Source organism: Macaca nemestrina, chromosome X, assembly GCF_043159975.1.
Source record: "Macaca nemestrina isolate mMacNem1 chromosome X, mMacNem.hap1, whole genome shotgun sequence".
Taxonomy (NCBI): Eukaryota; Metazoa; Chordata; class Mammalia; order Primates; family Cercopithecidae; genus Macaca; species Macaca nemestrina.
The window spans coordinates 145,394,312-145,408,509 of record NC_092145.1 but is presented as its reverse complement, the minus strand read 5'-3'; the positions used below and the strand labels follow the sequence as shown (position 1 = coordinate 145,408,509).

The window sequence follows — 14,198 nt, the reverse complement described above, 5'->3', positions numbered from 1 at the left end:
TTAATTAGAGATACTATTGAAGTATATGCCAGTGCCTAGGAAAAAGGATATCTTCTAGTATTGTTGATTCACATTCTGCTCATTTTTGATTGAATCAAAGGATTTACTTATTTCTCCTGGGTTCTCAGAACACTTACAAAGAAAACTGTAGTGTATCGAATGGTGGGCCTCAAATTGATATGTCCACATCCTAACCCACAGAACCTGTGAACATTACCTTAATTTGGAAAAAGGATCTGTATAGATGTAATGAAGTTAAGGATCTTAAAATGAGATCCTCCTGGATTATCTATGTGGACCCTAAATACTGTACAATGACAAGTGTCCTTATAAGAGACGGAAGAGAAGACAGGGACACAGAGGAAGGCCAATTGAAGACGGAGGCAGAGACTGGAGTGATGCAGTCACAAGTGGGGGATTGCCTAGAGCCATCAGAAGCTGGATGAAGCAAGAAAAGACTCTCTCCAAGAGTGTTTGGAGGGCGTGCAGCCTTGCTGACCCTTCCATTTTGGAATTCTAGACTCCGGAGCTGTGAGAAAATAAATTTCTGTTATTTTAAGCCACCAAGTTTGTGATAATTAGTTACGGCAGCCATAGGAAATGAATAGATGTTTATCATATTATTTTTGTGACAGTAGCTAATGACAGTTGATTTCATCTCTGTTATTTGTTTGAGAAATTGATCTACAAAGTCCTGGGTAACCTGCCTACAGTCACAAAATAAAGATATCAAGCCCCTGATAACCTGAATTTTCTTACTTCTAACCCTCTTTCTTTATTTTCTTTTAAAACCTACTATTTCAAAAACACAATCTTTTTCTGACAAAATACTTTTCTGGGGTTTTACACTCTAGAAGTATAAGAGTTTAATACTCTTATAGAACTATAAAATACTCTTCTAGAGTTTGATTTCCATACAGTTGCATGAACTGTATTGGCGGATACAGTGCAACTGTATTGGCGGATACAGTGCAACTGTATTGGATGGGTTTGTAAGAAAAAAAAGACTTGGTAGATAAAAAATTTTCAGTATGTAGCCTCTTGTTCAAAATTGGGGGCTTAGTTATATAAATAATGATATATGCATACAACAAATTCTATGTGATCATTAAAACAAAGGATGTAGAGGTATATTGGGACAGAACGAACTGAGATCCTTCCTGGAATGTGCTGGAGAAATGATAAGGTGATCTGTCTATGGCTAGGGCCTCAGATTCTCTCTTGCTGACCCTGTAGTTACTAGATGTTTGTTTTGCTGGGAGGTTGGAGTATGCAGGCTGAGGCCATTTGTAGAGCTGGGATGAGGGAGGAGGCAAAGGACCAGTGCTGAGAGAGGAGGGTGGAAGGGAGAGGTGAATGTTAGCTGCCTGCTGCAGGGTGAGGAACAGTGGGGGAAAACAAAGATGAGCAAAAGGGGCTGTTAAAAAGCTTTGCATTGGGTCGTGTGATGTACAACCTCCTCCACTGAGCCTCAAAAGCTGTAGTTAAAATCTACATCATGCATTAGCATTTTAGGAGTAGACTTTTTTTTTAGACATGCTAGTGGACACTGAGAGTTGTCCAAAAGTAGGTACTCAGAAGAGCAAGTGTAGTCCGAGTCATGTGTGATTCAGCTATGATATAACCTCTTTTAAAATTACTTATGTATTTTTACTTAGGTACTTATGTACATCATATATACATACTTATATGGATATATGAAGAACATCTGGTGACATATACATGAAAACGTAAACAATGGTTATTCTTTCTTTATTTTCGAGACCGAGTCTGGCCCTGTCATCCAGGCTGCAGTGCAGTGGCACCATCTCTGCTCACTGCAACCTCAGCCTCCTAGGTTCAAGCGATTCTCCTTCCTCCGCCTCCTGAGTAGCTGGGACTACAGGAGCGTGCCACCATGCCCGGCTAATTTTTGTACGTTTAGTAGAGATGGGGTTTTGCTATGTTGCCCAGGCTGGTTTTGAACTCCTGGGCTCAAGTGATCTGCCCGCCTTGGCCACCCAAAGTGTTGTGATTACAGACATGAGTCACTGCACCTGGCCAACAATGGTTATTCTTTACATCAAGAGCTATCAAACTATGGTATCCCAGCCTAATTTAGCCTGCTGCCTGCCTGTTTTTGTAAATCAAGTTGTATTGACACACAGCCATGTGCATTCACTTACTTATTGTCTATGGCTGCTTTCATACTACAAAAGCAGAGTTGAGAATTTGAGACAGAGACCTTCATGGCAGTTTCAATCTGAGGCCACTTGTCTGTTTTTTCTCAATTCTTTAATATTCTCAGCCATTATCATTTTCATTATTCCACCTATAATATTGTCTCTACTCTCTTTTTTGAAAAATGTTGGAGGCTTTTAATCATCTTACATGTCTCTTAAATGTGCTTCTATATTTAGCTATCTTTTCCCCTTCACCTCTCTCTAATGTGTTTTGGGTAAATTAATTGGTTCATCTTTCCAATCACCAACTCTCCAATTGTGAGTCTAGAGTTTACTTTGTTACAGTTTTAATTTCAATCAACATATTTCTAATTTCAAGTATTTCTACTTCATTCTTCTTCCTATCTACTTTCTGTTACATTTCTGTATATTCTTCCTAGTTTGTCTCTTTTTTTTTTTTTTTTTTTTTTTTTTTTGAGACGGAGTCTAGTTTTGTCGCCCAGGCTGGAGTGCAGTGATGCAATCTTGGCTCACTGCAAGCTCCACCTCCTGGGTTCGCGCCATTCTCCCAACTCAGCCTCCCGAATAGCTGGGACTACAGGCACCCGCCACCACGCCCGGCTAATTTTGTTTTTGTATTTTTAGTAGAGACGTGGTTTCACCGTGTTAGCCAGGATTGTCTCAATCTCCTGACCTTGCGATCCACCCGCCTCGGCCTCCCACAGTGCTGGGATTACAGGCGTGAGCCACCACGCCCCGCCCCTAGTTTGTCATTTTAATTTTATGAATATTATTTATCTCTTTGAGGGTTCTAAATATATTTAAGTATTTCTTCAAATTATTTTAGATTTTTAACTTTATAGGTATGACATATCCTGATTATTCATTTTGTTGCTGTCATTCTTAGTAACAATTATATTAATGTGATTTGGAATTTTGTTTAGTAGTTCCATTTTCTTTCAGAGATTCATTTTTCTTTCTCATTATTCTTTCCCCAACATTTAGAAGTTTTATGGTTGTACCCCGTGATTCCCTGGGTCCTGAATCCAAATCTGGTTGACTATTTATGATTCAGGGATCATCTCAGCTCAAGTCCTAGTTGCAAGGAAGTATCTGCTTCCTCCTTTGCCCCTAGTTAAGTAATTTCATAGAAGTCACAGCTCCAGGCAGCAATGAGCAGTAACTCTTCCTTCCTCTTTCGTGGATCTGATGTAGTGCACTCAAAGAGCCCATCTCCAGCTGAAGCTGAATTTTTGATGGTCCCTGTCTTCTAGCTCAGATCCATAAGTCCTGCAGCTTCAGCTTCATGGCTTTAGTGCCATTTCTGTAAATGATTGTCATCTGCAAATGTTTGCCATCATTCCATCAATTTTATATTCTATGGACTAAGAATGATCTGAAAACATGAATCCACAAGGTTATCGTACCTGGGAATCCAGATGTGAGTGTGTGTCTGTGAGTGCATGTTTTTAATAAAGGCGGGAGAATTATAAGCTGGGGGAAAGAGGCAACAGACAGGAAGAAAGAGAAAGCATATGCAGGAGAGCTAAGGCAGGACCTAGAGGGGTTGTTTTGACATAAGTGCCAGAGATAAGTGGACATAGTGTGACTAGATGAGAGGATCACCCTCAGAAACAACAGGAAAATACAGAATGACATGGGTTTATAGATGGCAGGACTGCCTGGGAAGCTCAGTGAACTCATACCTGTGGTTTTGTACTTTTCTGTAAAGTTTGGATCAAGGCAAAATTCTGGGAGTGAGAGGAGTGGGGAGCATGAGGGTCATAGATCGGGTTTGTGAAATTGGCTTGCCACAGCTTCTTCATCTAAGAAATCTGGAGATGAAACTGAACAATTGCTAATGTCTCTGGCAGCTTTGAAATTCAATACTTCTCCATTAAGTTTCATTTTTCAATAGTCTCTCTTTTCCTGATTATTCATTCTCTTCTAGTTGGACAGTACTCCGTATACAATTCAGTCTTCAAAATAAAACTTTGGGACAATGCTGCTTCCACACGAAAATAATGAAACTAAGCAGCTTTTTGAAGATTTTAAAGTTGAAGCATATTGAAAGGATTCGTATTTATTGAGGCAAATTTCGCTCAATACTATCCAAAAATACAAGGCCAGGCATGGTGGCTTACACTGGTTATCCCAGCACTTTGGGAAGCCGAGGCAGGAGGATTACTTGAGCGCAAGAGTTCAAGACCAGACTGGAAACATAGTGAGACCCTGTCTCTACCAAAAATACAAAAATTAGCCAGACATGCTGGTGCATGCCTGTACTCCCAGCTACTCAGGAGACTGAGGTGGAAGGATCACCTGAGCCTGAGGAGGTCAAGCTTGCAGTGAGCCATGATCTTGCCACTTGCACTCCAGCCTGGGCAACGGAGCGAGATCTTGGGAAAAAAAGAAAGAAAAGAAAGAGAAGAAAGGAAGGAAGGAGAAGGAAAGGAAGGAAGGAAGGAAAAAGAAAGAAAGAAAGAAAAGAAAGAAAGAAAGAGAAAGAAAACAGACAGTTTTATTACAGTTCTTACAGGTTTCAATTCAATCTTAGAAATATTTTTAAACTATCCAACTGTGAGAACTCAGGAGAAAATATCAAATCTCTGGATTGAATTAAAGTAATTAAATGGTTCATGCAACTTGCCTCATCATAAAAAATGCAGTGTTTACTCAAGTACTCAGAGTTATTTAAGCTTACTTTCAACCCCAGAATTTAAAACCTAGTTTGAAATAACAGAAATTGCAGACAGTCATTTTGCTATTTTAAGTGGAAGTACTAACAATTAAACATAAGTAGAAACCTGGCAACTAATTTCAAGAATGGTTGTTTGTTTCCAATCGGCTTTCTGCACTGGTTGATTTTTGTATAATGAACTTTATGTTAACCACTTGAGTAAGACAAAAATAAAAATTAAAAAGTGTGATTATCCCAAATACATACTTAAACCATTGATTTCAGTGGTTTTAATTACTAAACCTTTGCCAATTGCTCCTAATTTCTTCCTATTTTCTGATGGAAGTGCTAATCAAAATTAAAATAATTAAAAGGCTTTCATCAAGAGAAAGGAAGTGAAGCAGGGTTACCAGATCTCTGCTTTTTATTACAGCGGCAGCTTTTTTATGGTAATTAATCCAAGACTACTAGCAATTTCACTCTTAAATAACAAATCATTCTCTAATTTCTTGGCTACCACAAGCCAGCTTCTAAATTGAGAGGCTTAAAGTCTTTTTAATAAGACTTCACCATCATTTGAATGCATGCTCCTTTCTGTGGTACAATTTCAAGGGTAGTCGTTTCTCCTTTTGTTAATTTCTAAGTTCACACAGCATTCTCCCCTGAGGAAGCATGAGCATCTTCATAGCTTCTTAAGTATTAATTTAGGTCATGTGTGACCAAGATGGCAGGCAAGATATTTGGAAAAGTATGGTGGTGGGGTTTTTAGGAGAAACTTAGAAGTGTCCCATGTTGTGAGGAAGTCAAAGACCTTCTGTACTCCTACTAATTTGAGCTCTCAATTTCCAGCCCAGCCCCTCTCCTTCACCAGAAAAAAATGTCCAGTCAAGTAACACATTCCAAGAGTGCAGAAAGGCATAATTTGGGGATATCAACGAGTCTCAGTGAAAAAACAAAACAAAACAAAACAGCAAGGGATTCACTTTGGTTGGGCATAGAGCAGGTTTAGGAGTGGGGAATCTGGCAAAGAAGTTAGGAAGAGGGGCTGGTGAAATGAGATACCACTTCACACCCAGTAGAATGGCTATAAACAAAAAGACTGACAATACCAAGTGTTGTAAGGGATATGGAGGAACGGGAACCCTCATACATGGCTGATGAAGCTGTAAAATTGTATTGTTGCTGTGGAAAAGAGTTCAGCAGTTCTCTAATAAGTTAAATTTATTATACGCCAACTAATTCCACTCTTAAGTTTCTAGCCCCTAGAGACAGAAAATAGATTATTGGCTGCCTGAGGCTGGGAGTGAGAATGGAGGTTTCATTGTAAAGGGGCATAATGGACCTTATGTAGATGATAGCTATACAACTCAGTAAATTTCCTAATATTCTTGAATGAAAACAAGCGAAAGGTAAATTTTATAGTATGTAAATTCTATATCAATATAGTTCTATAAAATTTTTAAAAAGAGGAAGGACTGGAGGCGTGAAGACCGGGCTACTTTGACCCAATTTGGGAGGCAATGAAAAATGTTGCATAGTTGAACAATGGAATATTACTGGACATCCATTTTATCAACTTGTTCTTTGGTTGATTTCTTCTTGTTTTGACCTTAGTCCATGCTGTTTCCTTTGCCTGGAATGCCATTCACTCTTTGTCTAACTAAATCTTTCTCAGCTTAGATGTTATCTACTCAGGGAAACCTCCTCCACAACTCCCACCCCTGCCTAGGTCTCCTCTGTCACATGGATTTCTAGCCACCCCATCCTTGTCCTTCATAACACTACCAGTAACACTAATGAATTGTGTCATTTCTTGTTATCTGCTTGTCTTCCCCACTAGGTTGTAAAAGCCACTTGAGCAGTAATGGTATCTGTCTTATAGCAATAGTAAGAGCTGAATAAATATTTATTAAATGTATGAATTTAATTTCAAGTAAAACAACTTGATTCACCACAAGCTATAGAAAAAGTAACCTTGAGATTATTCATGTATTCAAACTACATCACTAAATCACTTGTCTTTTGAATATCTTCTTTCAGTTCTCATTCCAGGTCCAAAATAAATGCCACTTCTTCCATCAAGCATTTTATGAAGTCCCTAACTTAGACTATATTATTTATGAACACATTGTATTCCCTTCCTAGACTGAGATCTTTTTGAAGGTAGGATATGTGTCTGATTCCTCTTTTTAAAGTAATAAGCATGTAATATGTTTCTGATGAAGGAATTTATAAGTAATAAATACATGCATGTATCTGACAAATAGCAATTGGGCCCAGGTTTGTGTGGTCTGTTGAATATTTTATATATAGTACTGCTTCTCAAAACTTAATGTGTATACCTGGGGATCTCGTTAAAATGCAGATTCTGATGCAGTGGGTTTGGGCCAAGACAGGAGGCCACATTTCTTTTTCTTTTTTATTTCTTTTTCTTTTTCTTTCTTTTTTTTTTTTTTTTTTTTTTAAGCTGAGTACAGGGAACTTTATTGGTGGTACATGACAAAGTGGGGCTCCCTAGGCCCTTCCCTCTTCAGGGGGTCTGCATGGAAATTGTGAGGAGGGGAGATTCTCAGTGTGGTGGGGACTGAGTGTGGCAGGGATTCCCAAGCAGCCGAGGGCCTCTCTCTTTCTCTCATGCTCTCACTGGAGCTGATGGTCCTGGGGTGTTACTCCTTGGAGGCCATGTGGACCATGAGGTCCACCACCCTGTTGCTGTAGCCAGATTCATTGTCATACCAGGAAATGAGTTTGACAAAGTGGTTTCTAACAAGTTCCCAGGCGCGGGCGATACTGTTGGTTGGCTGAACGCACTTTGAGAAGGGTTTAAAGCAGGGGTTCACATTGTTAATTTTAAAGCTAGCAATCTATGAAGTGCATCAGGTCAACTTGAATAAAAACACTATGACAGCCAGGTTTGCTAGTTTGCAGAAACTATCTAACTCTTCTCTCTCACATCAATGTTTGTAAAATTAATGTGTTATAGTGGAAAATAACATGCAGATTAAACAAGAAAATTTTTATCTTGTTTTCAAGAATATAGCTGGCTATCTTTAAGAAAGATGATATATCCTAAATAGTTTTGCAAGTAATTTTCTTTTTTCTTTCTTGTAGTTGATGTCTAAATAATTTTGGACATCTTTTTATTATACCATATTTCTGTCTTATTCTTAAACCTGATAACACTTGATTTGCCTTCTATAACCTATTTATTTCAATTGTTCATATTTGAATTTCTTCTTTTTTTTTTTTGAGACGGAGTCTTGCTCTGTCGCCCAGGCTGGAGTGCAGTGGCCGGATCTCAGCTCACTGCAAGCTCCGCCTCCCGGGTTTACGCCATTCTCGTGCCTCAGCCTCCCAAGTAGCTGGGACTATAGGCGCCCGCCACCTCGCCCGGCTAGTTTTTTTGTATTTTTTAGTAGAGATGGGGTTTCACCGTGTTAGCCAAGATGGTCTCAATCTCCTGACCTCGTGATCCGCCCGTCTTGGCCTCCCAAAGTGCTGGGATCACAGGCTTGAGCCACCGCCCCGGCCCATATTTGAATTTCTTTGGGAAGAAAGTAAATCTGATGGCTCACTGATTTTTGAAAAGCCTGAATACAACTGGAAAGGCCACAGAGTTAGGAGAACTGACTAGCTAAACTGCTACAGTATGCATTTGGCATTACAGGAGGGAAAAGTAAAATTATTCTTTACCTGAAAGTGACTTCTTACAGCGCTCTTTCCAAATTCAGCAGCAGTTCTATCAGTAGTGCCATTGAACCTGAGTATATTTACTATTTCTTTCAACATTAAAAATAAACATAGTGTTGCTCTTTTTCTTAAAGCATCAGTGAAATTATGGAAAATCACTTAAAACCTGGACACATCCTCACAGTAGAGTTTATTATGAAAGCATGTAGTATGTATCTAAAGCCCTAACACGTGGGATGAACGTTTTACTGCTCCCCAGATCTGTGTTGAACGAAAACATTGTGTATTGGAAAGGAGAATTCAACAATTAATTGTTGAAACTGTGAGATTAATGTTTTAAAAGCTTTACACCTGTTTACGATTTGGGGACAAAAAGGCAGGCTTCATTTTTCATATGTTTGATGAAAACTGGCTTAAGATATTTGTAAATAGAATCAAGAGCAAAACTGCACAAACTTGCACATTGGAAAGTGCAACAAGTTCCCGTGATTGCAGTAAAAATATGTACTCTTCTAAAAAAAAAAATAAGAATTGAAGACTTAGCCAGTCAGATGAGTTTTTTCATGAACCCATTGTGGAAATTATTGGATTAACTGAGCCAAAGTGATTATGCATTCTTTATCTATTTAGCACTTTATATCGTTATATACAGTTTACAATACATGTATAACTTGTAGCTATAAGCATCTTGTGTCATTAAAGCTCTCTCTCTCACACACACACACACAAATAAAGCAGGGGTTCAAAATGTTGGCTTCTTCTTGAATCTACCTGGGAATAAGCCTCAAAGAAATACTGACGCTCGAATCCTAATCTCAGAGATTCTCATTTTTTGGGTCTGGGCTGCAGCTTTGCCATCAGGATTTTTTTTAAAAAAAACTCCCCAGGTGTTAGCCTTAGAGGAAGATGGGTGAGGGTTATATAGGAACTCTCTATACTGTCTCTCTACTACTAATTTAGGGCATGAGAAATGCTGATTTTAAGTTACAAGACCCAGGTTAACTCCTGAACTTCATGCAAGTCCACTAGTCTTCAAATGGTCGATGCATGCTCAGAAATAGTCTTAGTCTTTAAATCTATTTGATGTATACCTTGGGTTCAAAATATTTGTGTGAGTATCTTGCTGACCTGGATTTGCAAATCCTTTTCCTATCTCAAGATACCTGACCGTTTGCAGGTCAGTTCCCAACCTGTATGACTTTTTCAAGGTTTCAAGGTTGAAGATCAACAATATTGCTTTCCAGGCTAAATAGCATGATGAAGTTGGCTGCTTTATATGATGCCATCCTAAATGACAGACTAAATTGCCTCTCAAATTCCCAAAAAGCAAGAACAACCGATTTTTCAAAATAAAATTAAATAGGTACTGCTTTAACCTACTGAATTCAACAAAAAAGTACAAATTATAATCCTTTCAAAAGGCAATCCTACAAGGTATTTGAAAGAAGATATAAATGAGAATATAAACATACATGCCAAGTGGAAGAGGCTTTGGTTTGGGAGTACATAGCCAGTTCCAATGCTGGTTTTGAGCTATAAGGCCATCAACAAAGAAGGTTTAAGGGGGAACCCTGGCTACTTTTCTCAAAGAGCTGCAAAAAGCTTTTCTTGAGCCATTCCAATCCCATGCTATTAACAATCCTCTTGTTCTATATATATGGAAAAGGAGGCCAGCCTTGCTAAATTCATCCCTGGAACTCTTGAGAGCCGTGGGTCTGAGACTATCCTTCCAAGGCTTTGAAAAGTTGTTGGTGCTATTTTCTTTGTCAAATTGTGTTGGCAATATGCCTTCAGGAAGCTTGGTGATAAAAGGGTGTGATGAATAGAATTTGTATGTTTAGAATACCCAGAAGCTTTAGGGTGAGTTATGGAAGGGACACATTTCACACAACTTTCCCTAGATTTGCTTACAGATTTACAAGTGTTCCCTGGGGGCGTGGTTCTCTTCTTACTCCCCCTGGAGTTCAGGGACACTGCAGTCAGCAATTTCCCTTTGCAGTGGGTTTGGGGAGGTGGATTCGGTTGCAATACAAATAGTTCCATGTTCCCTCTACCTCTTAGCGGCTTCTTCTGTTTCACTGGAAGAGCATTTTGCATTTCCTGTTTAACCTGATGGTTCAGGCTAAACCAAAACCACCAAATTTTTCCTGGTTTGGGGTCCAAGTAGCAAAGTCTCACTCCACTCCCAGCCTTCCTCAGCAGATGTTCTCCCTCCCCCACTTGTCGAGGTATCTTCCCAGATCAAGTTAGATTTGTGAGTCTGAGCTGAAGTTTTGTAACTTTGCCTCCCATAGCTCTCAGTTGGAATTAACACTCCCCAAGATGAAGCTTTGCCTAATATAGTAAACCACTCTGTCATCTGGAGAAACAGCTTACTGGAAAGGAGAAAGCATAGATTTGAATTGTTCAAAACTGGCTTTGAATGGTATAACATCCTGGAAAATGTGTTTGCAGTTTCTTATAAACATATGCTCACCATACGACCCAACAGTCCTACTTCTGGGGATTTTACCCTTGATAAATGAAGCCTTATGTTCACATAAATACATGTACATGAATGTTTGTAGTAGCTTTATTCACAATAGCCAAAAAACTAGAAACAATTTATGTGTCATTCAATGGGTGAATGGTTCAGCAATCAATAGAATACTACTCAGCAATAAAAAGGAATGAACTACTGGGACACTGGCAGAATCTCAAAGGCAGTATGAATGAAAGAAGCTGATCTCAAACTGTTACATAGTGTATGATTCCATTTATATGACATTCCCAAAAAACCAGAATGACAGTGAACCAAATATACAAAAATGACAGTGAAGGACAACAGATCAGTGATTGCCAGAGGTTGGGAGGCTGGGAGGAGGGTCTGACTATAAAAGGATAATGTAAGTGAATTTTTGGGGGGTGATGGAATAGTGTTGTATCCTAATTATGGTTGTGGTTATATAAATCTATATATGTGTTAGAATTCATAGAACTACACACCAAAAGGGAAAAAATCCATTTTACTCTATAAGTTAAAAAAAATAAGCTGTCTTTGAATCTAGGCACTACTCTTTTTTTTTTTTTTTTTTTTTTTTTTAGCTATTTGACTGAGGATATGGTATTTGACTTCCTTAAGGCTTGATTTCCTCATTTATAAAGTGGCATTGTTAATAATAGTCATCTCATAAAGCTGATGAAGAGATTATATGAGGCCATATGTAGGAAAGGGTCAGGTGTACGGTAGGCACACAATAAATGTTGCATTCCTTTCTTTCTTTCCTCTTTCCTTTCTTTCCACACATAGGTGTGTCCTATGTGTTGGGGTTTAGAAGTCTGTGTTTTAGGGGCCCTGATATTCCTTAGGAGCCAGAGTGGTGAGCTTGAAAAGAGCAAGACATGGCAACTCCAATCATAGTAAATAGACATTAAAATTTTTTTAAAAGACAACTTTCCCAGGGTAAATCAAAGACAAACTTTTTTTCTCCACCTTGCCTCCATCTCCTTTTAAAAATGGTTCTAGGAGGTGTTTTCAGATAGAAAATGAATTTTAAGGTATCTGCTCAGGCTTTACATGTCTTTAGAAGTGTGTTTAAAAAAAAAAAACAACCAACATTTTACATTTTGGTGTTTTGTTATTAGGGTCTGACTTTACCTAGAACAGATGACACCTGAGGGTATAGGGTGTACTAACTAGGGCAGGGAGAACGCACATTTGCTAATCATTATTGCTGTAGCTATGGCTGCTGTGGCTTCTCAGATGGAACCTGCCAAGGGTCTGATCTTGCTTCTCTGAAATCCAGAAACCTGGTCATTTAAGGTTGGGGTGGGCTCGTCTTTCATTTCAGAGGCCTCATGCTACCATTGGTGGTTCCGGTGGCTCTTTCCTTTATGCAATTCTATATATAAATGAATATATATGAAATCCAGGTTGTTTAATTAAACTTAGACTGAGGAAAGGAACTACAAATGCAAGAAAAGAGTGTGTGTGAATGCGTGTGTGTGTGCGTGTGCATTTGTGTGAGTGTGTGTGCATGGCAGTCTGGGTTTTTTTGTTTTTTTGTTTTTTTTGAGACGGAGTCTCGCTCTGTCGCCCAGGCTGGGGTGCAGTGGCCAGATCTCAGCTCACTGCAAGCTCCACCTCCCGGATTCACGCCATTCTCCTGTCTCAGCCTCCCGAGTAGCTGGGACTACAGGCGCCCGCCACCTCGCCCGGCTAGTTTTTTATATTTTTTAGTAGAGACGGGGTTTCACCGTGTTAGCCAGGATGATCTTGATCTCCTGACCTCGTGATCCACCTGTCTCGGCCTCCCAAAGCCATCTGAGTTTTTTAAGGACATACTAGGGGGCTAAATGCCTGGGACCTCCTCTTCCTCCAATTTGATGAAGACTGCTTGTGGTTTTCTCCCAGCCAGATCATCTAGCACTGGGAGAGATGGCCATGCCCTGCCTTTCTGTGTTTGAAATCTGTGCTCCACTCAAATGCCTCTGTTCTCACTTGACATAACTGTGCTTAGGATATGTGGGGGCAGATGGGTGTGGGATGGACTTGAATGGCAAGACAACCCCAGACCCTCTAGAAGTATGCTCTGAACAACCCCAAGGGGTTCCTGAGGTCTGTTACAGTCTCTCTATCACTGATCTCCAAGATCAAGGGCCCAATGTGCCACCCAAAGCCTTTATGGTGATTAGGCTATTGTTAAAAACAATTTCATTTCCACTCCTAACTCTCTGAGGGAGGGATATATTTCCCAGCCCTATTGACCAATGAGACATTACAAGACATGATGCAAGGAGAGGCTTGAAACTCACCTATGATTGCACGTTTTTCTATTTCCACCATCACTGCAAGCACATGCTTCTGCTAGCCCACTGATCAAAGAAGGATGAGAGACATGTAGGGCTGACCTGCACCCAACCTATGCCTTGAGCCTTAATCCTCTGACTCCCAGCTGACTCAGAGACCTAAGTGAGAATAAGGTAGTGATGTTTTAAGCCACTGAAATTTGGACTGTTGTGTTACACGGCATCATTGCGGCAATGGTTAACTGCTACAGCCTTATTCCTGCCAAAGTATAGCATAATCCATTGGATGGGAAAAGGATCCTTATGCAAAACTTTATTGTCCCTTCTACAAAGCAGCCTTGCTATGCCAGTGGCAGACAGCCCAGCATACCCTCTTTCACGCTTCTTCACTAAGGATCTAGTGTCCCACATCAACATCCACTGATCTCCTCTTCCTCTTCCTTATCAACATCCTCTGCACTCTCTAAGATGCCCAGTCATCCCTAGTCTTGCTGTGACAATGTACTTGTAAATGAAGCACACCATTGCAAAGTTGTTTTCACTTTTTCATTCCACTCTGTTCTTTCTGTGCAGTTTCTTATTTAGGGTGTTTTTTTAGCATAGTCATTCAATCAAAATTACACTCTTTCTAATACTCTCCATAATGGAACAGTAAGCAACAGCAAGAATTTGCCACAGGGACATTCAACACATTCAACATTTTCTCTTTCCAGAAGCAATGTTAGCCAAACCTAGATTTCGGGAAACCGATACTTATCTCCAATATGTGAGTGTTATAGTTACTTAGGAATACTCAGTGAATGACAAAAAGAGAATCAGCATAAGAATTTACATTACTAAAGTTTCAGGCATAAAATTATCCTTCCCACTGGCCAAAT

At 39.5% G+C, this 14,198-nt stretch overlaps 1 protein-coding gene across 1 annotated transcript in view; it reads right to left on the bottom strand.

Annotated features, from left to right (window-relative positions):
• The window catches only part of LOC105478154 (vascular endothelial growth factor D), a 45,211-nt gene that overhangs the window by 23,425 nt on the left and 7,588 nt on the right, over nucleotides 1–14,198 (bottom strand). The gene's annotated exons all lie outside the window — the stretch shown is intronic.